This window comes from Lepidochelys olivacea (genome assembly GCF_965140295.1).
Source record: "Lepidochelys olivacea isolate rLepOli2 genome assembly, chromosome: 7".
Lineage (NCBI taxonomy): Eukaryota > Metazoa > Chordata > Testudines > Cheloniidae > Lepidochelys > Lepidochelys olivacea.
Genome location: NC_140417.1, coordinates 53,180,752 through 53,208,172, shown reverse-complemented (window position 1 = coordinate 53,208,172; position 27,421 = coordinate 53,180,752). Strand labels below are relative to the sequence as shown.

Here is a 27,421-nt window from a genome sequence, read left to right as displayed (position 1 = left end):
CCCTGAGGCCCTGCCCCTGTCCCAAGACACCACCCTCTCACTCCACCCCCCTCCTGTTGCTCGCTGTCCCCCACCCTCATACGCTTGCTCATTTTCATCAAGCTCGTGTAGAGGGTTAGGGTGTGGAAGGGGGTAAGGGCTCTGGATGGGAGTGCAGGCTCCAGGATGGGGCCAGAAATGAGGGATTCAGGGTGCGGGAGGGGGCTCCTGGTTGGGGCAGGGTGTTGGGATGTGGGAGAGGGTGAGGGTGAGGGCTCCAGCTGGGGATGAGGGCTCTGGCTGGGGGTGAGGGCTCTGGGGTTGGGCCAGGGATGAGGGGGGTTGGGGTGGACTGTGGCCAATGGGAGCTGCAGAGCCGGCACTTGGGGCAGGGGAAGCCCGTGAAGCCTGCCAGGCCGCCCCTGCACCTAGGAGCTGAGGGACATGTCACCACTTCTGGGGAGCTGTGCAGCGCCAGGTAGGCAGCCTGCCTTAGCCCCGCTGCACTGGCAACTGGACTTTTAGCAGCCCGGTCAGTGGTGCTGACTGGAGCCACCAGGGTCCCTTTTTGACCAGGTGTTCTGGATACCTGGCAACCCTACAACCACTTCTGAAGCTCTCTGCTCGATCAAAACCCCAGCAGGCTCCCCGCAGCAGCGTCCGGCTTCCTAGCAGCAGTTTCAACAGCTCCTGTTATGGACAGAGCTCCATACCAGCAACCTGGCTCTTCTCCCCCCAAAAATGGAGCCTACCGCCTCCTCTCCCTGCACTCCCTGGAAGAGGAAGTCTCTTGCTCTTTCCCCAAGGCATCATGGGAGTTCTGGTCTCTAAGGCTAGATTGCAGCACACAGGATCTTCCCAACTGGAACATTCCCAAAAAAGTTCAGAGCGAGGCCCCTCTAGTAAAGGGCGCCTATAGATGCAAATCACAACCAGAATAAAGAAAGGTACAAGGCTGGATCACAGAAGTAAAACAGGGTTTCTTGCGTTTCAGAAATTCTTTCAACTGCCGGTAAGCATTTACCAGTGACCCCAGCTTGCTAATGCATCCAGCACTGTCTGTCTTCTGAAGAAAACCCCTTTCACTGCAATATGTGTATCTTTGCTTTTGAATGTGTAACACAGACTGAAGTGAAGCAAGTTTTAGTACCTAAACCTATCACCTGGTGAATGAAGAGCCTTTTCAGGATCTAAGCGCCCAGTAAGCTGCATGGCCGTGCAGCAGCCTATTAAGGGAATCCAGTCCTGGTGGACCTGTCGTGGCCAGGGGACAGGCACCCCTCCCCTGGCCCCAACCTAGCCCGGCCCCCGACCTGCCACGGCTGGGGTACAGCATCCCTCCCCCAGCCTGAACACAGGCCGGTTCTGGACCTGCCGCGGCAGCGGTAGAGGCGCCTATCCCGTGTACCTGATGTGGCTGGGGGACAGAGGCCCTGGTCCCAACCCAGCCCAGCTCCCAACCTACCATGGCTGGGGGAGAGGTCCCTATCCCGCAGCCCCATCCTTGGAGCTGCCCCGGCAGGGAGAGGTGCCTCTCCCCCCCAGCCCAGGTGCTGCTGCAGGGAGAGCGAGCTGGGGGGAGTCCTCTCTACCCGCCATAGCCCCGGGGCAGCCTGCACCCCAAAACCCTCATCCCTGGCCCCACCTCAGAGCCTGCACCCCGAGCTGGAGCCCTCACACCCCCACCATAACCCTCTGCCCCAGCCCTGAGCCCCTCATCCCCGGCCCCATCCCAGAGCCCACACCCCCAGCTGGAGCCCTCACACCCCTGCACCCCAACCCTCTACCCCAGCCCTGAGCCTCCTCCCACACTCTGAACCCCTCAGCCCCACCCCCACCACATGAATTTTGTTAACAAAATTCATTCCGCACACATGTGGGAAATTAGAGAGAACACCGTTCAGGATTCCCCCTTGTTTCTGAACTGTGTCTGGTAGCAAACAACAGAATAAATTGTACAAGACAACATTCTTTCCCCTTATCTTTAGGACCCTCATTTAGCAGTCCATTCTTATTCAGCAAAGCACCATTGACTTCAGTGGAGATTAAGCATGTGCCTGCATTTAAGCATGTGCTTAAACCTGCTTTGCTCAATCTATAAGCACATGCTCAAATGCTTTCATAGAATCATAGAATATCAGGGTTGGAAGGGACCTCAGGAGGTCATCGAGTCCAACCCCCTGCTCACAGCAGGACCAATCCCCAATTAAATCATCCCAGCCAGGGCTTTGTCAAGCCTGACCTTAAAAACTTCTAAGGAAGGAGATTCTACCACCTCCCTAGGTAACGCATTCCAGTGTTTTACCACCCTCTTAGTGAAAAAGTTTTTCCTAATATCCAACCTAAACCTCCCCCACTGCAACTTGAGACCCTATGGAAGTTTTGCCATAGTGTGTGCAGTATCAAAGTGGGTTTCATCATAGCCCTAGCACCTTTTTCCACCTGTGTGGCAGGCTGAAAGGGGCTGTGGCGCAGGTGTAGGTCCTGCTTAGGCATTGCTCCAGCACAGGAATGAGTCGGGCTCTGAGAAGGTCAATCTACATCCATGCTGAGTGAGTCAGGCATGTCCTTGTTTAATGGGGTGGATGTGATTTGCAGGGAACCTTGGCTTTCTAGGTCCTCTTAACTGTTTGTACTGGTAGAAGTCTCATTCTAGCTGTCCTGTGGGGCCCTGGCTAGTAAGACATAGGTTATAGGGTGGCTGATTAGATGAAATGTGGAATATTAGGGGGAAATGAACCAATAATTTTTGGGACTGTTATACCATTAAAATGTAATCTACTATGTATTTAACCCAGATGAGAGCCTGCTCTGTGTGTAGTGAACCACTGAGGCATTAACATACTTTCCAAGTATGGCTAGAACATGTTTCCAGACCAGTGTGTAATATTTAATCCCAGCCATCTCCATTGCTCCATGCCTTGCAGTTTTAAGCAAATGAGTAAGAAAGAAATGGTTACATGATGCTGTGTGACCACTGACACCAGTCCTGGGAAAGCCTGTTATTCCAGGCCTGCGACTGCCACACAGCTCCCAGCCGTCCTGGCCTGCAGGTAGCCTGGCCCACTGTGGGGCACTACACAGCTCTGCCAAATGCACATCAACCCCCAAGGAGTTCAATGGCGCTGTGCTGATTTACACCAACTGAGGATCTGGCCCTAGGGGTGGACTTACTAGGGGCTGACTGCTAAGAACACGACTTGCCTGGGCTGGTGTTTGAGCACGTGAGGTGGAATTTATTTATTAAAGAAACTAAAGATAAACTGCTTTTTTAGGTCCAAAAGTCAGGTCAAGTGCCCTGTGTGCACTACAAGAAGAATCTTGTTTGAACAGCCTTGTGAAACACAGTGGTAGCCCAGCTATGCTATAACTTAAAAAAATCCAACCTGTTATTGCCTCCATGGATGGAGGGGGAAAGAGTGTGTATAATCATGTATAAAAGTGTCATGTTATCCATGTATAACCATGTATAAAATTGTTATCATCAAGAGAAAATGGTTTGCCAGAGAGAGAGGCAGGCATTTGCAACCTGCCCTACCCCTCAACAGACCTTGCTGCTGATGTCAACAAGGTGCAACCACCTCCCTGCAAGGAAGACAGGGCTGATCTACCCATCCCTGCTAGCAGAGTGCAATGATGGCTGACTATTAGCAAGGAGTAGGGTTAACCCTCTCCCTGACAGTAGCTGTGTCCCTTTCACAGTAATTAATTTGGTCCAGAGTATGAAACACCATTGATACCAATGGATTTTTACCAGGAATTAATTTGGCCCAGCATCTTCAGTCTCTTTTGCTTTCCTCCTGTCCCCCCAGCACTGTCCTATAAATACTTTTTCTTAGCTGCCTTTGGTTGGTTCATGGTGGCTACAGCTAGCCATTGAGGCTAAGTGATCTCCAGTGCAGTTAATCTCCAATTCCTGTTGCTTATGATAGTGGCTTGACAGCAATTCTCGCTGCTGCCAGCAAAGTCAGCTAAAAGATATTCTCTGTGGGTCTGGTCTATTTGCTCAGGCAAAGGGAATCAGGGAGCCATCCAAGATCCCACGATTCTGGATACACCACAGTAAGGCCAATACTAGCTGTGCAGTCCCCAGGCTGTGCTTTCTCTCCCCTTTTAGTCCCTCAGTCTGAAGGGGAAGTTGGTCCCCACAGAGCCCCTGGAACTTGGGTGGCAGAGAATTCTCCCTCCTGACCCTTCTCTGGAGTAGCATCGCCCCAATGGAGGTGGCAAGATTTTGCCCTGGGTCAAATACACAAACACTCACAAAGACATCAGCTAGTGAAGTTGCAATTTAAAGCAGCTCTGTATAGGAAGCAGGCCAAGTTTGAGCTGGATGTTTAATGCCAGCTAAATTAGGCACATGTTTTTATAAAAGACTCTCTGTATCAGATTTCCTTATTTTAAAATCTGAAAAATGGAGCCACATCACCTAAGAAGTATTTTACAAATCACGCGGTGTTCTGGATAATTTTGTCTGTGAGTCATCACTGCTGCAAACCCTTCACAAGTGTTTCCTTTTGGAATTCTCCAACCATATTTGACTGTGTTGTAGAACCCTTCTAAGGGCTCTTTGCTACTCTTGTTAACTACACAGCTATCTTGCTGCTCAGATTTTTAATCTGCTGCATCATTTCTCTCTCAATTTTTTATTTATTATAAGTCTGAAATTTTTATCGCTCATTTGGCTTTTGAATATTTGTGAGGTCTCTTTATCTCTCAGATATTTAATAACCATATTTGGGAAGCTTTCAGAGCCCAAAAAGAAAAACTGGTTTGTGAGAGAAACTCTGAGAGTTCAGAGTGCATGATAAATATTGGAGAACATTGAAAAACATAGTGGAATGAAGGCTTGCATGTTATGCAAAGCTATAAACAAGAAAAGGGCCATGAATGCTTGGATGACTTGCGAACACACATGCTTTCCCATTGTAGATGTAAGGAAGCTAGAGCCCAGTTATTTATCTTTGCAAACAGCATCTGTTGTGAAGAATGGCCTCTCGGAAGAGATGTGCTGTGATGACTGGATTACCCTTTCATCCTTAGAGCTGATCTCTCCAGAACAGCTCATAGGTACAGGATGGGGCACTGCTGTTGACTATACCCATTCTGTGGATAGAGGGTGTCTATTACACATCTTCTATAAATCTGCCGTGATCTTAGGAACAGGCCAGTTTCACTCTTGACAGGTTCACCATTACATGTCACTTCCTGTCATGTATTTAGACATACTCAGAACATTTTCAGTGCAATTTAATTTCACCAAGAACTACAGGTTTCAGCAATGTGTTCAGGTCCAAGGCTGTCTGGTTACAAAGTGAGAGGGGGAGTTTCTCACACTCAGTATCCACTTGGTTAGGGCTCTAACCCAGGATCGAGTCTCTGCACTGCTTGGTTCAGAGTGATCTAGGATGGAAAAAACAGCTCTGAATTTGGCCTGTGTCACCCATAGTGCAGACCAGTGCCTTAACCACCCAGCTACAGAGTTCAAGAGTCCTTCTCTTGGTCCAGACGTGGTCCAAGCCATGGAATGGGGTTTTGTGGATGGGTGAGATGGTCAGGTCAAGGGACTGTTACCTGTGGACCATTCTCATTGGCAGATAGAAAGGAAGTTAGATGGATACTGTGTATTTTGCTCTTGATTTTCATATAGAGTCTGTTGCTGGGTTCCCAGGTTTATGACTGTATATCCTTTCCCCAAAACTGACTTAGAATCATAGAGGATCAGGGTTGGAAGAGACCTCAGGAGGTCATCAAGTCCAACCCCCTGCTCAAAGCAGGACCAACCCCAACTAAATCATCCCAGCCAGGGCTTTGTCAAGCCGAGCCTTAAGAACCTCTAAGGATGGAGATTCCACCACCTCCCGAGGTAACCCATTCCAGTGCTTCACTACCCTCCTAGTGAAATAGTTTTTCCTAATATCCAACCTAGACCTCCCCCACTGCAACTTGAGACCTTTGTGCTCCTTGTTCTGTCATCTGCCACCACTGAGAACAGCCAAGCTCCATCTTCTTTGGAACTCCCCTTCAGGTAGTTGAAGGCTGCTCTCAAATTCCCCCTCACTCTTCTCTTCTGCAGACTAAATAAGTAAAGTTCCCTCAGCCTCTCCTCATAAGTTATGTGTCCCAGCACCCTAATCATTTTTGTTGCCCTCTGCTGGACTCTCTCCAATTTGTCCACATTCTTTCTGTAGTGGGGGACCCAAAATTGGACACAATACTCCAGATGTGGCCTCATCAGTACCAACTAGAGGGGAATAATCACTTCCCTTAATCTCCTGGCAAAGCTCCTACTAATGCAGCCCAGTGTGCCGTTAGCCTTCTTGGCAACAAGGGCACACTGTTGACTCATATCCAGCTTCTTGTCCACTGTAATTCCCAGGTCCTTTTCTGCAGAACTGCCGCTTAGCCAGTTGGTCCCCAGTCTATAAGCAGTGCATGGGATTCTTCCATCCTAAGTGCAGGACCCTGCACTTGTCCTTGTTGAACCTCATCAGATTTCTTTTAGCCCAATCCTCCAATTTATCTAGGTCACTCTGGACCCTATTCCTACCCCCCAGCCTATCTACCTCTCCCCCCAGCTTAGTGTCATCTGCGAACTTGTGAGGGTGCAATCCATCCCATCATCCAGATCATTAATGAAGATGTTGAACAAAACCGGCCCCAAGACCAACCCCTGGGGTCCTCCTCTTGATACCAGCTGCCAACTTTCTTGTTTGTGCATAGTCTGAGTGCTTGTGAGTGGGGAAGCTCTGCCTGCTAAGGGCACTCCAGGTTGGTGCATTTTGTTTACCCAGGTTTCCAGGTGAGGGGCTCAAGACAGTTTAGTTATTTGTCAAGAGGGACCCAAGATATATTGAACCCAACCTTGTTTGCTGCCATTAATCACCTGGCAGAAGGGTTGCATTGTGTTCTGCACCTTTAACGCTCTGAGGCCTGTATGTCTAGAGACGGGCAGCCATTTTGTGCTCAGTTCTGTGCAGACTATTACAGAGGAGACACACTCGGTGCACTCTTTGATGGAGACTTTACTTCTGTTCTTCGTTGTGGTGCTGTTCTCTTAACCTAAAATGACTGCACTAAATGACTGACATTTAGAAGTTTGCTCCTCGTGAATGGAAAAATGGAAGTTCTTTTTAAAACAATCCCTCAACAAACTCATGTGCACAAGCAAAGAGGAGAAACTGAAATCCCTGTCCAAATAGTAGGAAGTCAGAGGCATTATGTAATGTCAAAACCCAAGTGCATGTGGAATCTTTGTTCCTGTTTTTGTTTATGCTTGTGTAAATCAGGAGGAATATCTATGAATTCAGTGTAATTATTCAGATGTTGAACATGTGTAGTGAGAGCAAAATCAGACTGTGTGTGTGTGTGTGCATATGCAAACTGCATGGAAGATCCATGCAAAACCAACAGATGCATTGGAGGATACAGTATTGCCATCCCCAAGAGTTCAGGAATCATGAGTTAGGCTCCTCAAAATTGAGATTTAAAAAAACAAAAACATTTGGGGTTCTTTTTATTTACTGTCTGTTTTTTTGTGCCTTTGACATGTACTCAAGCTTTTCTCAGCAACCATGAGCAAAGCTGAGATTCTCATGTATTCACATGATTTCCTTGACCTGCTGCTCACAAACCGGGTAGAATTAGTGGGGGAAGCAAAAGTGGATGGGAATCTGGGAGGCAGTGACCATGAGTTGGTTGAGTTCAGGATCCTGACGCAGGGAAGAAAGGTAAGCAGCAGGATACGGACCCTGGACTTCAGGAAAGCAGACTTCGACTCCCTCAGGGAACGGATGGCCAGGATCCCTTGGGGGACTAACTTGAAGGGGAAAGGAGTCCAGGAGAGCTGGCTGTATTTCAAGGAATCCCTGTTGAGGTTACAGGGACAAACCATCCCGATGAGTCAAAAGAATAGTAAATATGGCAGGCGACCAGCTTGGCTTAATGGTGAAATCCTAGCGGATCTTAAACATAAAAAAGAAGCTTACAAGAAGTGGAAGGTTGGACATATGACCAAGAAAGAGTATAAAAATATTGCTCAGGCATGTAGGAATGATATCAGGAGGGCCAAATCGCACCTGGAGCTGCAGCTAGCCAGAGATGTCAAGAGTAACAAGAAGGGTTTCTTCAGGTATGTTGGCAACAAGAAGAAAGCCAAGGAATGTGTGGGCCCCTTACTGAATGAGGGAGGCAACCTAGTGACAGAGGATGTGGAAAAAGCTAATGTACTCAATGCTTTTTTTGCCTCTGTTTTCACTAACAAGGTCAGCTCCCAGACTGCTGCGCTGGGCATCACAAAATGGGGAATAGATGGCCAGCCCTCTGTGGAGATAGAGGTGGTTAGGGACTATTTAGAAAAGCTGGACGTGCACAAGTCCATGGGGCCGGACGAGTTGCATCCGAGAGTGCTGAAGGAATTGGCGGCTGTGATTGCAGAGCCATTGGCCATTATCTTTGAAAACTCGTGGCGAACCGGGGAAGTCCCGGATGACTGGAAAAAGGCTAATGTAGTGCCAATCTTTAAAAAAGGGAAGAAGGAGGATCCTGGAAACTACAGGCCAGTCAGCCTCACCTCAGTCCCTGGAAAAATCATGGAGCAGGTCCTCAAAGAATCAATCCTGAAGCACTTGCATGAGAGGAAAGTGATCAGGAACAGCCAGCATGGATTCACCAAGGGAAGGTCATGCCTGACTAATCTAATCGCCTTTTATGATGAGATTACTGGTTCTGTGGATGAAGGGAAAGCAGTGGATGTATTGTTTCTTGACTTTAGCAAAGCTTTTGACACGGTCTCCCACAGTATTCTTGTCAGCAAGTTAAGGAAGTATGGGCTGGATGAATGCACTATAAGGTGGGTAGAAAGCTGGCTAGATTGTCGGGCTCAACGGGTGGTGATCAATGGCTCCATGTCTAGTTGGCAGCCGGTATCAAGTGGAGTACCCCAAGGGTCGGTCCTGGGGCCGGTTTTGTTCAATATCTTCATAAATGATCTGGAGGATGGTATGGATTGCACTCTCAGCAAATTTGCGGATGATACTAAACTGGGAGGAGTGGTAGATATGCTGGAGGGGAGGGATAGGATACAGAAGGACCTAGACAAATTGGAGGATTGGGCCAAAAGAGATCTGATGAGGTTCAATAAGGATAAGTGCAGGGTCCTGCACTTAGGACGGAAGAACCCAATGCACAGCTACAGACTAGGGACCGAATGGCTAGGCAGCAGTTCTGCGGAAAAGGACCTAGGGGTGACAGTGGACGAGAAGCTGGATATGAGTCAGCAGTGTGCCCTTGTTGCCAAGAAGGCCAATGGCATTTTGGGATGTATAAGTAGGGGCATAGCAAGCAGATCGAGGGACGTGATCGTTCCCCTCTATTCGACATTGGTGAGGCCTCATCTGGAGTACTGTGTCCAGTTTTGGGCCCCACACTACAAGAAGGATGTGGATAAATTGGAGAGAGTCCAGCGAAGGGCAACAAAAATGATTAGGGGATTGGAACACATGAGTTCTGAGGAGAGGCTGAGGGAGCTGGGATTGTTTAGCCTGCAGAAGAGAAGAATGAGGGGGGAATTTGATAGCTGCTTTCAACTACCTGAAAGGGGGTTCCAAAGAGGATGGCTCTAGACTGTTCTCAATGGTAGCAGATGACAGAACGAGGAGTAATGGTCTCAAGTTGCAGGGGGGGAGGTTTAGATTGGATATTAGGAAAAACTTTTTCACTAAGAGGGTGGTGAAACACTGGAATGCGTTACCTAGGGAGGTGGTAGAATCTCCTTCCTTAGAGGTTTTTAAGGTCAGGCTTGACAAAGCCCTGGCTGGGATGATTTAACTGGGAATTGGTCCTGCTTTGAGCAGGGGATTGGACTAGATGACCTTCTGGGGTCCCTTCCAACCCTGATATTCTATGATTCTATGATTCCAGGAGCTGGGGCTTTAAGAAACACGCCAGATATGGCAAGACTGAGTGATTACATCATGACAGTTGACAACAGTGAGAAACTCCCCCACGCCCGACAAATCAGCATAGTCCTATGAGAGGGGATCTATCTACCTTGCATGGAGGAGGAGGGGTTACTGTGTTCCCTTATGGGGAGGAACAATAGACTCCTTCAGGAAGAGTCAAGTAGGAACTGTCAGGTTTGGAGAGGAGTGCTGATGGTCTGGGTCTCCTGAGGGAAATAGGCCATTAAAAGGAAGTGTTTAGGGAGGACAGGAGGAGCTCTTGGCTGGAGGGAGGAATAGGCCCTGCCCAGACTCAGAAGTTCTTTACCTAAAGGGCCTTGGGTCCACTGTACTGAACTGTGGACATCTCACCCTGATTGTCCTCTAACAATAGTTTAACTTCATTGATTCTAGCAGAGCAACATGGAAAATCAGCATTGTGGCCCACCCAAAGCAGCAGAGAAATCGTGTCAGGCCCCCCCAAAATCACAAGATTGGATTGCTGGTGTGGACAAGACAACACATTTCTATAACCATGTTAAATGTCTGTTTTATAGCCTCAGGCAAATTGGCCATAGCTTAGGATAGCCGACCCAGTTATAGTACCATATTGTCCCATCCATGCAGACGCAGCAATAGACACATGGACACCCCCAAACTATGATAGAGCACAATTCTACCTACAGGCACCCTACACATTTAAGTGTGCTTGTTGTTTATCCTCATCTGTTGTCCTAAATGTTTCCCCAGCAGCTGTCTATGCCACATGGGATCATGGAGGACAGGTGAAAGGAGAGTATGGATTTTTACTGTACTAACATCTTGTTTCTGTGCAAATGTCCTTAGTAGTAAAGAACCAGGAGAGGAGGAAAATAAAAGGTGAGAGAGTCTGCTCAGGGGAAAGAACCAGGAAAGGCTTATGGGGTATGGTGACTTGGTGCAGTAGTGTCTGATCTGGTGACTAGATGAGGGCATCTTAATATTAATCAGAGTGCAAATAATGAACATAAGGGAGTCATGGGTTCGAATCCATCTTTGGTCCATGATTGAGAGCTGGTCCATGGTTAGAGCCGTGAGACCAGAAGATGATTTTGGGATTGGGAGGAAGGAAGAGGAGGTCAGAGAGGAGGATGTTGCAATTGGCTATGCAAGAGATGGCCCAAGTGTGTGGTTTAGCATCAGGGCTATATTGGACAGGATGGATTGTCAAGTGACAGTTCTAGTAGAAGTGGGTCCCCATCAGAGCCGACACCCTTCGCAGGTAGTCTAATAATGAGACCAACAAGAGAATAGACAAAGGGACTGACCAGCACTCAATAGTGGGTTGAGTCACTGGTGTGGCAATATGAGGATGGCTGATATTAAGAAAGCCAATTGCTGTCACATTGAATAGCTTTCCCAACTTAATAAACCATTACACATAGGAATTGCCATACCAGATACAACTAAGTGTCCACTTATGTCAGTCTCCTGCTGCTGGCAGTGGTCATTACCCAATACCCTAGAATAGTGGGGTGCTTGACTCACACCCCCAGATTGAAAAACCTTGATCTTTGAGGCCATTCAGGATCCAGATCCAGATTGTACATGTTCAGCCATGTCTAGCTCAGAAGAAGGAAAACCTCATAACGCCCAAGTACACATGGAAAAGAAGGTTGTTTACTCTTGTAACTCTTGTAGCTCTCACAGCTGCAGATATTATTTATGTTCATAACGTTTTCTAGTCCTTTTTGAAAATCCAGCCCAGCTATTTCCCTCAAGTACCTCTTGTGGTAATAAATTTTTTGGCCTGACTTTATCTTGCCTTTTTCCCTCCTAAAAGGCTGTCCATGTGTTACATTTATTGCCATTTTATAGCATGATGCAACATAAATCAGGACAAATTAATCTAGTTTGAAAATTCATTTATTCATTACTTCATTTGCTGTTCCAAAATCAGTGAGGTCTCCTTCTTGCTTGCCTCCTTTCCAGCTAAGTAATCCTCTAGTTTTGTTGGTAACCTCTCAGCATGTGTTTGCCATTCTACTGGCCCCTCCAGCATTAATTTGACTAACTCCTCTAACCTTCTAAAAATGCCTATGATTATCTAAATAGACATTGGTTAGGAAGGCAGGTTTCATGGGTGGACTCTTTGAGAGCTGACTGGATTTCTCCATTGCTCATCTAGAGATGGTACTGTGAATGTCACCTCCAGGGACAGCATAGATGAGTTGTATCTAACAGTTTGCATCTAGCCAATCCAAGAGAAAATTTGTAATTCTTGTCATAATAGGCCTGATTCTCCATTGCTCTCTTCCTGGGCTTGGAGCAGCCGTTAAGCCACATTTGTGCTCCTCTAATTCTGGAGTCAGGCAGGGGCCAATCTGGCTGTCAGAGTAAATCAGAGCAGCCTCTGGGCTGACCTAATCTACATTCTATTTCCCAGGCCCCCTATGAACACCAAGAAGATGGAGTAGCTGTAGTGCAGTGCACTCTGGCTGTGTCACTGATCTGCTGGAAGCCCTTATGCTAAATTTATGCTAGCTGGAGAAGCCATGTACAGGGGATATTCTCAAGAGGCTGTTTCCATCCACTTCGATGCCCCTTTATGTGTCAGAGTAGCATAAAAGTTCCTTAGTGTAACTGAAAATCATGCCCAGTGTAGTCGTGTCAGCTGTTATTATTACTTGCAGTTTCTGGTATAAGACAGGTTGTGGAGAGGCAAGGAAACACATGAGATTCAAAAACTTTGTCTTAGTGATTACAATCAATATCTTACCGGGGCTTTTCATGTGTTCTGTAGAAAGACTCTGAAATTACACACAGTTTGTACAAGTATGAAGGGCAAGAATGGCCTCTATAACACAAGGCTTTTTTCCTTTCTGTAGTTCTGAACAATACGCACCCATAATATTTCCCCCTGCAAAATGTACTTTCCAGTCTAAATGACTGATTTCAGATTAAGGAAAACAACAAAGAACAAATATAAAGTCTCTAGGGGACAGTGGAGAGTGGGGGGAGAGAGACAAACAGAGGCCCAGATCCTGGCAGATATTTAGGCACCTAACTCTTATTGATTCCAGTGGAAGTTAGGAGCCTAAATACCTTGGAGGAGCTTGGCCTCAGTTACTTGCTTTGTGCATGTGACCTGAAACATATAATGGCAGCTCTATCACAGGATGGAGACTCCTATGCATTTGAAGTTACAGTACAGAGAACACATCCCATGACCCATTCTGTCCGTTCTGTAGCTTCATACACCACATTTGCTAAGGCTTTTCTTATCAGTGTTTCTCAACCTTTTCCATACAACAACCCCATGTTGCAACACAACAAAGTTTGTCCCCTGCTATCTAGCCATTAAAGAAATGAAGACTGGTTGCAACCCACTGAAATCTATTTGTGACCCTCCAGGCTGAGATACAATTACCAGCACCTATAACCAGATATGTAATGGTTATAAGTCATTGCAAAGTAGATCTTGCTTTTCCTGCAAGAGTGCATTGCCTCTGCTTTTCCTCTCTGGGTTTTGATATGTGGTCAGCATTCTTTCTGTATGTGCATGACACGACTGAATCATACCAGCTGTGTTTTTCTCTGCCCAGCATGCTGTGATTTAATTTGTAGGCAATGCTGTCATTGCACTGGATCAGACAGATTCTGCTCTGGCAATGATACATTTGCCTGCTGTTGCCCCTGCACTCAAGAGAAGAACTTGTTTTACGACATTGTTCTGAATTTTTTTTCTCATTTCCATCTGTTTGTCATTCCATAGCTTCTTGAATAACTGAAGGGCTGCTATTGCTTTTGAGATGCGTTTTTTCTTTTCTTTAATGGCCCCCTTTGCCAGGCAGTGCAGCCTGAAATTATGGTAAGTGAAATTGACAACTTATTCCAGCTGTTCTGTTCAAGCAAATGCAGTGGCTCTTCAGCATATTTCCCCTTGTGCTGTTGGCACTGGTTTTTCTATTATTCTCCTTGGCAAAGAGTCTGAAGCCCATTTTCAGAGAGAACTGCTTGAAGTTAAGGGACCTTTTCTCCTCTTGAAGCATGAGAATCAGAGAATTGTTAGCGTTACAGAGAAAGGTGAGTATTGAATAGTGGTGTAGAAGGAGGATAATTGCTATAAAATCAAAGTTGAGAGACCTGTTCTGGTCTGAGTTTTGCATTCTTCCCCCATCCCTCTTCAGACTGAAAATATTACCATAGTTGTTAGCCATGAAAACTTATATTCATCTTGGAGTCAAGACATGTGGCTGGATTTAAAGCGCCAGTTTCCTTTACAAATATTAATAATGTTTGCTAGCTGAGATAAGGTATCCAGACTTATGCTTCAGGGCTTAAAATGATTGCCACAGGTAGAAATGTTGTCAGGTAGAAATGTTGTCCTCCATGCACAGCACTGTAGAATTAATCAGGTACCTTAATGAGAAGAGGGGGCAGCGATGGGAATGAGAGATGCTTGCCTTCCTTTTCAATATCCGGTATAGGATGTTGCTGGAGGCAGAAGAATATACTTGGTGCAGCAATGGTCTGATACACTATGGGATTTTCACAAGAAATTTTTTGGTGGCTGCATAGTGTGGCCACCAACTATTGCAGGTGGCCACTCTGACAGTTTTCCCTAAAATACTCAATTAACTTTAGGAAAAACAAAATAAATAGGCATATATACATGTCCAAATCATTGTAATTTATTTATGTAGGGTTTTTTCGCAGACTCAATAACAAAAATAATGTACAGTTTTCTCTGTTCTTTACTGGACCTAAACAGAATAGAAACAAATGTTTTGCATGTTCTTGTCCCTTTTTGTTGTTGTTTCTTTTGGGGTTTTTTTTGTTTGCTTATTTTTTTACGACTTGCTAGCTAGTAAGTCTGTTTCTGTGAAAAGTGATATTTGCATTTTGTTAATATCACTTTTCACAGTAGCAGACTTGCTAGCTAGCTGGGAGGCAGTGAAAAGTGATATTAACAAACGTACAAATATCATTTTTCACAACAGACTTACTCTACACAACAGACTTTTCACAACAGCCCAGACAAGCTGGGGGACAACTAAGCCCTGATGGGGAGGTGGGGAGGGAGATAGCTGGGTGATGAGGGGGAGTGAGTCCGGGGACCAGAGCCCTGCAGCTGCACAGCCGGGGACTGGGGCTGGAGGATGCAGTGGGGGCCAGGGGCAATGTGTGGGGCGGTGAGGTGACCTTGGGGCCGTCAGTCGCTGCTGCACGGCTGGGGGGGCCAGAGCTGGATCAAGGGACCCCCACGGCTGGAGTCCGAAACCCTGTGGCTGGGGGTCAGAGCCCACTGTTGCACAGCTGGAGCCCAAGGCTAGAGGAAGCAGCAGGTGGAAGTGGGGTGAGCCTGGGGCCAGGGCCAGGGCTCAAAGTCCGTGGCCAAGGGATGGAGTCTGCTGCCCCCCACCTCAGGTCTGAAGCCCAAGCCCCACTGCCTGCCTGCTTCTTCAGCATTTGTGGCTCCAGAGGGGGACAGGGCCCAACCCCTGCTAGCAGCCCTGGTTTGCCTCCTCCTCCCCTCCTTCCCCCCATCATCACCCAGGAGGCTCTGGCCGCACGAAAAGTGCCTGGTGGCCGCATTTGAGAAATGCTGCATCCTCAATCTTTTTCATGCTGGGACCTCCCCACCTCCAAGACTACTTCTCATCCAGCCAAGAGTGAGCTGGGGTACCCCTGCTGTATAGCAATCTCTGGAGGGCAACCCCATGACAGCAGTGTGTGACCTCCACAAGTTGAGAACCTCTGCATTATGGCAAATGCTGTCCCAAATGGAAGTGTCATAAGATTAATTGTCTAATTGCTGCAGTCTCATCCTGAGCATGCTGCCCATTGGTAGTGGTGGTGTACATTGTCTTGTTGCCATTCACTGTGTTGTCTCTCCGTCCCCTGTTTTTTTTTTTCCTCCTTAGACAGTTTTATTGAGCACAGCCTCTTAGGAACCAAGTCAGTGAGCCTGATCTCAAACTTTTACTCCCGGGGGAATTCTGCGCAGAATTCATGACCCCCACAGACTTTCTTTCCTGCAGAAAATACATTCCGCTGGAAAGATGCTGTAATTACACCTTTCACCCATGAGGGGCAGCCGTAGTGCTAGAAGATAGGGCAGCTGGCTCATGGGAGCAGTCAGTCAGAGAGAGAGGGGGCTGAGGCTGCGTTCCTCACAGTGACATGCCCTTGGGGCCAGGTGAGGCACAGGATATGTGCGGGATGGACAGAGTGGGGCACACGGGGCTGCTGTGGGGGGGTCACATAGACTGGGGTTCAGAAGGGCTAGTGAGGGGAAAGACTGGGGTAGGGGGACAGTAGCTAGTGAGGTGACAGCATTGAGCCAGGGGCTGAATGGGAGGGGGTGAAGAGCCACATGGGGATGGGGGTGCAGGGACACATGGGGATTGGGGGAAGCTGAGTGGGGGTGCAAGGCCACATGGGGATGGGGTGAGGAGGGATAGCTGAATGAGAGTGCAGGGGACAAGGGCAGATGTGCCTGACTGAATGGGAGGGGCACTGAATGAGGTCAGCCAGGGTCTGCATGGGGGAGGCTCCCCAACTCCCTAACAATCCCTCCTCCCCCGCAAAAAACTGCTCCATACTTCTCCCACCCACACCCAACAGTGCTCCAGGTTCACTCCCAGGCTCCTGCCCAGCAATTACTTCCCTCTCCCTCAGCTCCTCCGTTACTCCCAAGCCTTTGCACTCCTTCTGAGGGTTGTGGGAAATACGGTTCTGTATTGTAGTTTAAATTAATTATTACTCAAAGTTCTGTGTTAATATGTCTAGTAAGGAATCTATTTGTCAAAAAACATTTCCTGAATCTTTTTTTGTTTTCTGTATTGTTACAGACATACTTTCTGGAGAGGTATTTTGAAATTAATTACCAAAATAATTGAAACTCGCATGATTATATTGTGTTATTTTGACAAATAAAATATGCAGAATTTTGTAATATTGTGCACAGAATTTTTAATTTTTGGCACAAAATTTCCACAGGAGTAAACGTTAGATTTTTGTTGCATTTTATTTATTGGTATTAGTGCCTATTGTGATTCCATGTGAAGAAATGTAATTAAAACAGAGCCCTGTGGGTGTATTGTTGTGCATTTGACCCATTGCCTCGGTTACTGATCCTCACCTCCTTCTAATGTATTGGTAAGTAGTGGCACTTCTCATGTCTTTAACACTTATGTAACAGATGCTGAAAGATTAGAATTGGCGGTATCTGCTACTATTTTGGGGCATGGGCTGGGTGCCAACCTCTCTGCGCTACCTTTCTGAGAAACAAGTATTTAGTTTTGTCATGAAGAGCATTACTCACTCTCCTCTTTGACATGCTCCAATACATGTAATGAGCAATGATTTACATGAGGCTGTGCCGATGCTCTTCTCGGGCAGCCTGGGCTCGGCTGGCTTGAATCTCCCACTGGGGAAGAGGAAATGGACTCCTCTTCAGCTAAATCTAGAGATGCTGAAAAAAGAGCCCAAGATAGGAAAGGGAGGGGTGATTCTAACCTTACTGACACCGATATAAATCAGGAGTAACTCAGTTGAAGTCAGTGGCCTGCTGGCATGAGAGGAGAATGAGACACTGAGCATTGTAATAACAAAGCTATTCATTTATTTATTCCCTTTATAATGCTGCCCCTCTTCTCCTTCCACAAAGTGACTGGGACAAATTGACTGCTGGTGTAAGCAGCTGCAATTCCACTGAAGTTGCATCCAGTTACACCCAGAGGGCCAGAGCTGCCTCTGGTGCATGCGCTGATTTGGTCCCTGGCATCAGCCAGAAAAGCATAATAGGTCTCCCTTCTGTCTAAGGCCCTGGAGAATTGGCAACATCAGTCTAAGGGGAGTTTTTGTGCGTTCACCCACCTTTCTGGTTCTCTGCTGACTCCTCTCTCCCAGAATCCTCAGGGCTAAAATGGAGGGTCCTTACGGTTGGGATGGAGACTCAGGAGTTTACTGTCTCTTAGGCCAGCTGGCAATAGTGCTACCTTACTACAGATAGCAGGGGCTTTTGGAAGATCCCCAGTCTCATGCAGGTGGCATTTTTAGAGGAAGAGCCTTCACTGGCCATTCTCCACTGCCAACTTCTTGTGTGTTGATGTGTTTCACAGGCACTTATTGGGCTGTCTGTATTATTAGATGCTTTTCTGGTACATATTGGCAGCTTCCCAACTATGTCTTTCTGCATGTGAGTGTGAACCTGTGCGTAGCATGGGTGAAACCAAAAGGACCATCACATCCAAGTAGAGAATGATTGTATCCGTAACAGACTGGCGAGGTTTGCCTGAATTAGCACACCCATCAGGTGTTGATTCTGCTGGGAAAGAGGCTGAATGAGTTCTGCTGACTCTCTGAGGCAGGTGACTCATTACCCTGCCCAGATATATCAGGGAGGTGAGAGTGCTCAGAATGTGCTTGTGCACCCCCCCATTGACTTGACTGGCAAGCCATGTGCCAGTTGGAGACCAGGATTTGGTCAAATATGCTAATTATTATTAATTTTGTCATACTTCCCCTCCTTATCGCCCTAGAGACAATTCAGTGATCTGTGGGACATTCCAGTTAAGTGACACAGACTGACCAGGTCAATTGGCTGCACTTTTCTGCGGAAAAGGACCTAGGGGTGACAGTGGACGAGAAGCTGGATATGAGTCAGCAGTGTGCCCTTGTTGCCAAGAAGGCCAATGGCATTTTGGGATGTATAAGTAGGGGCATAGCGAGCAGATCGAGGGACGTGATCGTTCCCCTCTATTCGACATTGGTGAGGCCTCATCTGGAGTACTGTGTCCAGTTTTGGGCCCCACACTTCAAGAAGGATGTGGATAAATTGGAGAGAGTCCAGCGAAGGGCAACAAAAATGATTAGGGGACTGGAACACATGAGTTATGAGGAGAGGCTGAGGGAGCTGGGATTGTTTAGCCTGCAGAAGAGAAGAATGAGGGGGGATTTGATAGCTGCTTTCAACTACCTGAAAGGGGGTTCCAAAGAGGATGGCTCTAGACTGTTCTCAATGGTAGCAGATGACAGAACGAGGAGTAATGGTCTCAAGTTGCAGTGGGGGAGGTTTAGATTGGATATTAGGAAAAACTTTTTCACTAAGAGGGTGGTGAAACACTGGAATGCGTTACCTAGGGAGGTGGTAGAATCTCCTTCCTTAGAGGTTTTTAAGGTCAGGCTTGACAAAGCCCTGGCTGGGATGATTTAACTGGGAATTGGTCCTGCTTTGAGCAGGGGGTTGGACTAGATGATCTTCTGGGGTCCCTTCCAACCCTGATATTCTATGATTCTATGACCCCCAGATCCCTTTCCATAGTACTCCTTCCTAGGCAGTCATTTCCCATTTTGAATATGTGCAACTGATTGTTCCTTCCTAAGTGGAGTACTTTGCATTTGTCCTTATTGAAATTCATTCTATTTACTTCAGATCATTTCTCCAGTTTGTCCAGATCATTTTTAATTTTAATCCTATCCTCCAAAGCATTTGCAATCCCTCCCAGCTTGGTATCATCTGCAAACTTTATAAGTGTACTCTCTATGCCATTATCTAAATCACTAATGAAGATATAGAACAGAACCGGACCCAGAACTGATCCTGCAGCACCCCGCTTGTCATGCCCTTCCAGCGTTGCTGCGAACCACTGATAACTACTCTCTGGGAACAGTTATCCAACCAGTTATGCATCCACGTTATAGTAGCACCATCTAGGTTGTATTTTCCTAGTTTGTTTATGAGAAGGTCATGCGAGACCGTATCAAAAGCTTTACTAAAGTCAAGATATACCATGTCTATCACTTCCTCCCTATCCACAAGGCTTGTTACCCTGTCAAAGAAAGCTATCAGGTTGGTTTAACACGATTTGTTCTTGACAAATCCATGCTGACTGTTACTTATCACCTTATTATCTTCTAGGTGTTTGTAAATTGATTGCTTAATTATTTGCTCCATTATCTTTCGGGGTACAGAAGTTAAGCTGACTGGTCTGTAATTCCCCAGGTTGTCCTTATTTCCCTTTTTATAGATTGGCACTATATTTGCCCTTTTCCAATTGTCTGGAATCTCTCCCGTCTTCAATGACTTTTCAGAGATAATCGCTAATGGCTCAGATATCTCCACAGTCAGCTCCATTCAATTCTGCCATTATCCTGCTGGGGGACCCTGGGAAATCATTTATCCCCTTTGTGTCTGTTTCCCCCGCCACCTTTTGTTGGTGCTGTCCAATTACAATGTAGGCCCTTCATGGCAGGGCCTGTCTGTTGCTGTGTGTACAACATATAAATAGCAATAACTGTCTCTCTGGTTTTAAAGAGCTCCTTAACGTTTTCTGTCTTTAAAAGCTTGTTGAATGGCCTCTGGCCCTATTCTTAGTCCCTTCAGATTCCTTTCTCTCCTATTCTAAAACTGGCCTCCTCATTTGCGGTCTATTCGTATTTGATTATGTTTTCATTGCATTGCATTTGCTTTGATTTTTGCAGCACAGTGTCCCAAGCACTTTGGCAGGCAGGCGCTGTACAAATAACAGTATTATGTCAACCAGGATCAGCCTCTCGCATGCTTTACCTTGGAAACAATGCAAAACTCTTACATTTCTTTAACGTGGCTGCTCTGGTTCTGGTGCTGAAGGCTGTGTGTAGACCTTTGCATCCCCTTGCAGGCTCCAGGTCTGAGCTCACTCATGGTGTTTGTCACTGATGCCCATAATGGTATTGGAAGCTGTACTGCCTGTTTGATGGCTGCTCTAGGAGATCAAACTGTGTAGTGACGAAAATTAATGTGAGAATAAAGAAGTGTTGAACTGACAAATGCATACCCAGTTGATCAGCTGTGCCTAGTTGAATCTACCTAGGTTAGAGGATGTAGACCTTCAGGTGGACTCACTGGATCACATTAGGCCAGTGGTTTTCAACCTGTGGTCCGCGGACCCTTGCAGGTCCACAAACTCTGTCTAAGATTTCCGAAGGTGTCTGCACCTCCGTTTGAAATTTTTTGGTGGGCCACAAGTTTAAAAAGGTTGAAAACCCCCACTGTATTAGGCCATTGATTAAAACGGGATGACCCTGTATAATAAGGAATTTCCTCCCTTCACTCTCTCCTTTCATTCTCTTCAGATGTTCTGAGTGTCTGCCCAGTGAAGAGTTTTTTAAATGATATATTAACTTTATCTGGCACCTCAAAGTGGTGCCAGGCAAGTGATTGGCACATCTGGGGAAGGGGCATAAATGGCTCAATTCTCCAATTCTCCACATCCTGGGGACTGCCAGGGGTTCAACTATCCCTTACCAGAGGTTAGAGCAGCCTCAGGGAGCACCAGTGGATAATAGAAACACTGGAACACTTTGTGCTTTGGCTCAGCCCCTCTTGTTCCTGCCATGCCACCTCCCTACCCTGGAATGCCCTCTATTTTGGGGGTGGGGAAGCAGACGGGGCTGATGAATAGCTGGCTATATCAGATCTGTGCAAGCTCTGGTCTCCTCTGTGCTTGCGCTGAGCATCTGGCCCTAGATGTATTTAAATAGGGGGAAATCCTTGCTCAAAAGTGAGAATGCTAGAAGCATATTTAAAATGTTTACTCTCCCTGTTTGAATTGTTTGCAAACAGATTTGGACTTTCTCAGCTTGTTCAAATCTTTTCTTGGAGCTCTTTTTTATCTGTGTATTGTGGAGAGTTGGTGTTTTGATTGGAGACAGAGGTCTACTCACGGTATGTTTCTCTTCCCTGACTGAGCATTGCTCTTGCAGTCAGCTTTCTGGTGGTATGTGATCACAGTCGAAACAAATTACTGTAAAAATTAAAAAGAATATTTGTGGAAACTTTTTTTCTTCAGCATTCACCCATCTCTGATTACATCTACCATTCCAGGACGATGGGGGGAGGAAAGGTTCGCAGGGGCACAGGGTTGGTGTGACACTTTGGGGTTCAACCCAGACTAGTGGTTGTGTCACTGCCTGCCCTGCAACTCTGGGTGCCTAGAATGCTGTGCTGCTGTGGCTCACAGCCTGGACCCCAACAGCCAGCGGACAAGCATGCAGGTCATACCCTGGCTTCCACCGCCCAGTTACCTTTTTGTACCTGAGTTGGGTACACTGAATATGTCGTTCTCGATAAACTGCTGACCCAGAACAGTGAACCATCAGTGGGGCTCTGTATCACAGTTGGCCTAATGCTGCTGCCATTGATGCTAATGGGAGATTTTCTACTACATCAATGGGAGCAGAGTTAGACCAAGGGTGAGTGCTTATGCAAATCCACCCTGAAACTCCATCCACATCCCAATACTTTAGAATCTGCCAGCAGCCAGTGGTGGGAAGACCTCCAAATGTGCCAACATTTGGAAGCTTAGCTGAACCTGTTTAGAATGGGAAAGAAGAACCACCCAATAACTGCTACTACTCATTGCTCTTTTTACCTCTTCCAAAGGCCCATGAGTGGCTTCCTGTGCTCCCCGTGTCCTCTCTGGCGCACCCCATGCTGTGTATTGAGGTTCAAGCTTTGTTGTAAGAACCATCAGCATGGGAGAGGGTTTCTGTATGCTGTTTCCAGGTTCCAGTTTCTCTCTCCACACCCAAACCCACGTCTTATCCCGTGTGGTCAGTATCGAGCTCTCTGCTTTGAGCAGCATTTGGCAGTTGTCAGGTTTCAGAGTAACAGCCGTGTTAGTCTGTATTCGCAAAAAGAAAAGGAGTACTTGTGGCACCTTAGAGACTAACCAATTTATTTGAGCATGAGCTTTCGTGAGTTACAGCTCACTTCATCGGATGCATACCGTGGAAACTACAGAAGACATTATATACACACAGAGACCATGAAACAATACCTCCTCCCACCCCACTGTCCTGCTGGTAATAGCTTATCTAAAGTGATCATCAAGTTGGGCCATTTCCAGCGCAAATCCAGGTTTTCTCACCCTCCGCCCCCCCCCCCACAAACTCACTCTCCTGCTGGTAATAGCCCATCCAAAGTGACCACTCTCCCTACAATGTGCATGATAATCAAGGTGGGCCATTTCCTGCATAAATCCAGGTTCTATCACTCCCTCACCCCCCTCCAAAAACCACACACACAAACTCACTCTATAATGTCTTCTGCAGTTTCCACGGTATGCATCCGATGAAGTGAGCTGTAGCTCACGAAAGCTCATGCTCAAATAAATTGGTTAGTCTCTAAGGTGCCACAAGTACACCTTTTCTTTTTAAAGAAACCAAGAATGCTCTTTCTCTAACACTTTTCCTTTTTAACATTTTCACAAAGTTTAGCTGCTTAATTTCCTCCAGCCTATGCAGAGTTAAATTTTTTTTACTCTCTTTTCTCTTTGTAATTATGCCTGGGGGTGCCGTACATAGGACCTTCTCCCCCTTTACCTGCCTCCCTCCAGCCTCTGCAGTTAACTTTTTCACTCTTTTTGTATTCCTGGAGTGCCTCTTTCATTATTTTCAGCTGGCTTTGGGTATTTGTAGCCAGCACCTTCCAATTGTCTGTTCCCTTTTCCATTTGTGCCTTTTCCTCTTTACATGAAGACAAGCAGAGGGAAGAATCCATACATGCCTCCCACAACAACCAAATTCATGCCTGTCCCAGCTGGGAGCTTGGCCCCCACAGTTCCCTGCTGCCAGGGTGGTGGGGGACCCGACAATTCTCAGGCGCTGCGGCCTCAAGTCACAGAGAGCTCTGGAAGTCACGGATTCTGTGATTTCCGTGACCTCCATGACAAAATCGTAGCCGTAATTATAACACAGACTTGAATGGAATACTTTTGATAACTAGAAATTTACCAGAAATTGCAGAGGACAACCTGAAGTCTCTCAGGACTTTTAAACATAAAACACAGAACACACTTTAGAGAGTAATTTTATGAGACATCATTTAGGGCTGTTTAAACCCCGCATGGCCCCACAGTATGCCAACGTTTTTATGGCTGATTTAGAACAATGCTTCCTCAGCTCTCGTTCCCTAAAGCCCCTACTCTACTTGCGCTATATTGATGACATCTTCATCATCTGGACCCATGGAAAAGAAGCCCTTGAGGAATTCCACCAGGATTTCAACAATTTCCATCCCACCATCAACCTCAGCCTGGTCCAGTCCACACAAGAGATCCACTTCCTGGACACTACAGTGCTAATAAACGATGGTCACATAAACACCACCCTATACCGGAAACCTACTGACCGCTATTCCTACCTACATGCCTCCAGCTTTCACCCTGACCACACCACACGATCCATCGTCTACAGCCAAGCTCTGCGATACAACCGCATTTGCTCCAACCCCTCAGACAGAGACAAACACCTACAAGATCTCTGTCAAGCTTTCTTACAACTACAGTACCCACCTGCGGAAGTGAAGAAACAGATTGATAGAGCCAGAAGAGTTCCCAAAAGTCACCTACTACAGGACAGGCCTAACAAAGAAAATAACAGAACGCCAGTAGCCGTCACCTTCAGCCCCCAACTAAAGCCCCTCCAACGCATTATTAAGGATCTACAACCTATTCTGAAGGATGACCCAACACTCTCACAAATCTTGGGAGACAGGCCAGTCCTTGCCTACAGACAGCCCCCCAACCTGAAGCAAATACTCACCAACAACCACATACCACACAACAGAAGCGCTAACCCAGGAACCTATCCTTGCAACAAAGCCCGTTGCCAACTGTGCCCACATATCTATTCAGGGGTCACCATCACAGGGCCTAATAACATCAGCCACACTATCAGAGGCTCGTTCACCTGCACATCCACCAATGTGATGTATGCCATCATGTGCCAGCAGTGCCCCTCTGCCATTTACATTGGTCAAACTGGACAGTCTCTACGTAAAAGAATAAATGGACACAAATCAGATGTCAAGAATTATAACATTCATAAACCAGTCGGAGAACACTTCAATCTCTCTGGTCACGCAATCACAGACATGAAGGTCACTATCTTAAAACAAAAAACTTCAAATCCAGACTCCAGCGAGAAACTGCTGAATTGGAATTCATTTGCAAATTGGATACTATTAATTTAGGCTTAAATAGAGACTGGGAGTGGCTAAGTCATTATGCAAGGTAGCCTATTTCCCCTTCTTTTTTCCTCCCCCCCCCTCGACGTTCTGATTAAACTTGGATTTAAACTTGGACAGTGGTCAGTTTGGATGAGCTATTGCCAGCAGGAGAGTGAGTTTGTGTGCGTGTGTGTGTGTGTGTGTGTGTTCCCGGGGTGGGGGTGGGGGGGTGAGAGAGCCTGGATTTGTGCTGGAAATGGCCCACCTTGATTACCATGCACATTGTAGGGAGAGTGGTCACTTTGGATGAGCTATTACCAGCAGGAGAGTGACGTTGTGTGTGTGGTTTTTGGAGGGGGGTGAGGGAATGAGAGAACCTGGATTTGTGCGGGAAATGGCCCACCTTGATTATCATACACATTGTGAAGAGAGTGGTCACTTTGGATGGGCTATTACCAGCAGGAGAGTGAGTTTGGGCGGGGGGGGGCGGAGGGTGAGAAAACCTGGATTTGTGCTGGAAATGGCCCAACTTGATGATCACTTTAGATAAGCTATTACCAGCAGGACAGGGGGGTGGGAGGAGGTATTGTTTCATGGTCTCTGTGTGTATATAATGTCTTCTGCAGTTTCCACGGTATGCATCCGATGAAGTGAGCTGTAGCTCACGAAAGCCCATGCTCAAATAAATTGGTTAGTCTCTAAGGTGCCACAAGTACTCCTTTTCTTTTTGTAAACCTGGAGAACATTTCTTTCAGGCACCTTGCCCATGTGGGTTGTATGGGAGCTCATACACACATGCATGCTCGCAGCCACACTTTCACTTTCACACCCTACATGAAAAAGAATAAAAAGGCCCGAGATGTCTCCCAGCTTAAAAAAAGAAAGAAAAGAAAAAAGCCCACGTCTGAGGAAGATAACGTGGTCTTATCTGGGTGAAAAAATTTTGAGATTATATTGCATCACCAGTTTATGTAAAATTCAATATAAATATCCTATAAAAATAGCTAATTGGGAGGGGGGAAAACCTAGCACAAAGCCCAGTCACTCAACATTCATTCATCAGCAATATTAAAAATAAAACATATTCCATTTCATCACCTCCAGTTCCTTCTGGGGCATTTGCAGTACTTTTTCTATTTTAGAACTGGGCTATAAGCAAAACATCTTATCTTCTGGAATCTTCATCTTGACAGAGGAAATTTACTTTAAAGCCCATCAATGAAACCCACTTGAAACATGACATTTTACATTTTAGATAGGGTCTATATTCCAGTACAGGCTATTCCTCTTTCAGTACCAAGCGGTTGAATGGTATCACTGGTCTCGTGGTTTTGGCTTTTGCTTACTGAACAAAATTCAGTAGTGCTGCCTTTTCCCTCTAAAGGGTGCGTGTTCAATCCACAGCAATGCCTCATGCAAATAGAGATCATGATTAGGGTTACAATTTTGTCACAGAGGTCACAGAAGTCACAGAATCTGTGACTTTGCTCCCAGCCTATATTTCTAATGATGCCTGCCCTACAAATTCCAGAATTCCTTTGATTGGGGGCAGGACATGTCAGAGTTGGGACTTGAACCCCTTTTAAAGCCTCAGCTGTGACCCTCTTCTTTGTCTCACCCACCCCCCAGTGCTGAATTGGCATTGCACCAAACTGCCAGTCTAAAGGTAACCTGAATATGGATCCAAACACCATCTCTTCGACCCACTGCTGACTTCAGTAAGTCAGAGATGGCAGCAGGGAGCCATTCCTTCTTTCCTCGTTCCCCCCCCAGGGAAGCCAATGGGAGTTGTGAATGGGTGAGGAAGTCAGGATCAATCCCCAGGTATCTAAGCAGCAAATGTTCCAGCCTATTAACTTTTATAAAAAAACATAACATGCAAATATATTTCCCTTCTGTCAGATAGTTCCATTCCTGGAGGTCTGCAGCCCTGTTCAGCCCACTCTCTGTATTAACAGTACCTCTCACCTGGTAAGCCAGCAGAATGAGTATGTTATAAATATTTGCATTTCTGCTTTGGGATGATTTCTCTATCCCAGACCTCTCTGTAAGTGCAATGAATGCCAGGGGCAATGGCATTAATATAACACATTTCCCTCCCTGTCTCTCTCTCGTAGGTATGCATTATTATGTAATAGTTACATGTGAAAAGAAACCGGGATCGCTGGCGGAGAATACTGACTGTTTCCATTGGGCCTGAATAGTTCAGCCAGTTGATTAAAGTGAGTACACTGCAAGGGGTGGGGGAATTAATGGGGGATAGGGTTGCCATTTCTGAGATACAAAAAAATGGGACATCTGACCCATTTCATCTGGGACAGCTACCTCAAAAAAGGGACCTGGGGTAGGAAAACTTGGATAGGTGGCACCCTGTGGGGAGGGGGGGTGGGGGGGGTTTGAAGGATTTTGAAAGTTGGCTTCATTCTGAATCAGAACGTGAAAATTTTGAAATTTTCCACAAAGAAAAATTCTGGGAAAAACTGATTGAGGTGATTGATGTTTTCTTTTGATTTTGACATTT

General features: G+C 46.5%; 1 protein-coding gene across 4 annotated transcripts in view; it reads left to right on the top strand.

Moving 5' to 3' along the window:
• The window catches only part of SORBS1 (sorbin and SH3 domain containing 1), a 262,246-nt gene that overhangs the window by 111,155 nt on the left and 123,670 nt on the right, over positions 1-27,421 (top strand). For all 4 annotated transcript variants that reach the window (XM_084635573.1, XM_084635571.1, XM_084635575.1 and 1 more), the window contains one exon: positions 27,018-27,122. The gene's annotated coding sequence lies outside the window, so the exon portion shown is untranslated. The remainder of the gene's footprint in view (positions 1-27,017; positions 27,123-27,421) is intronic.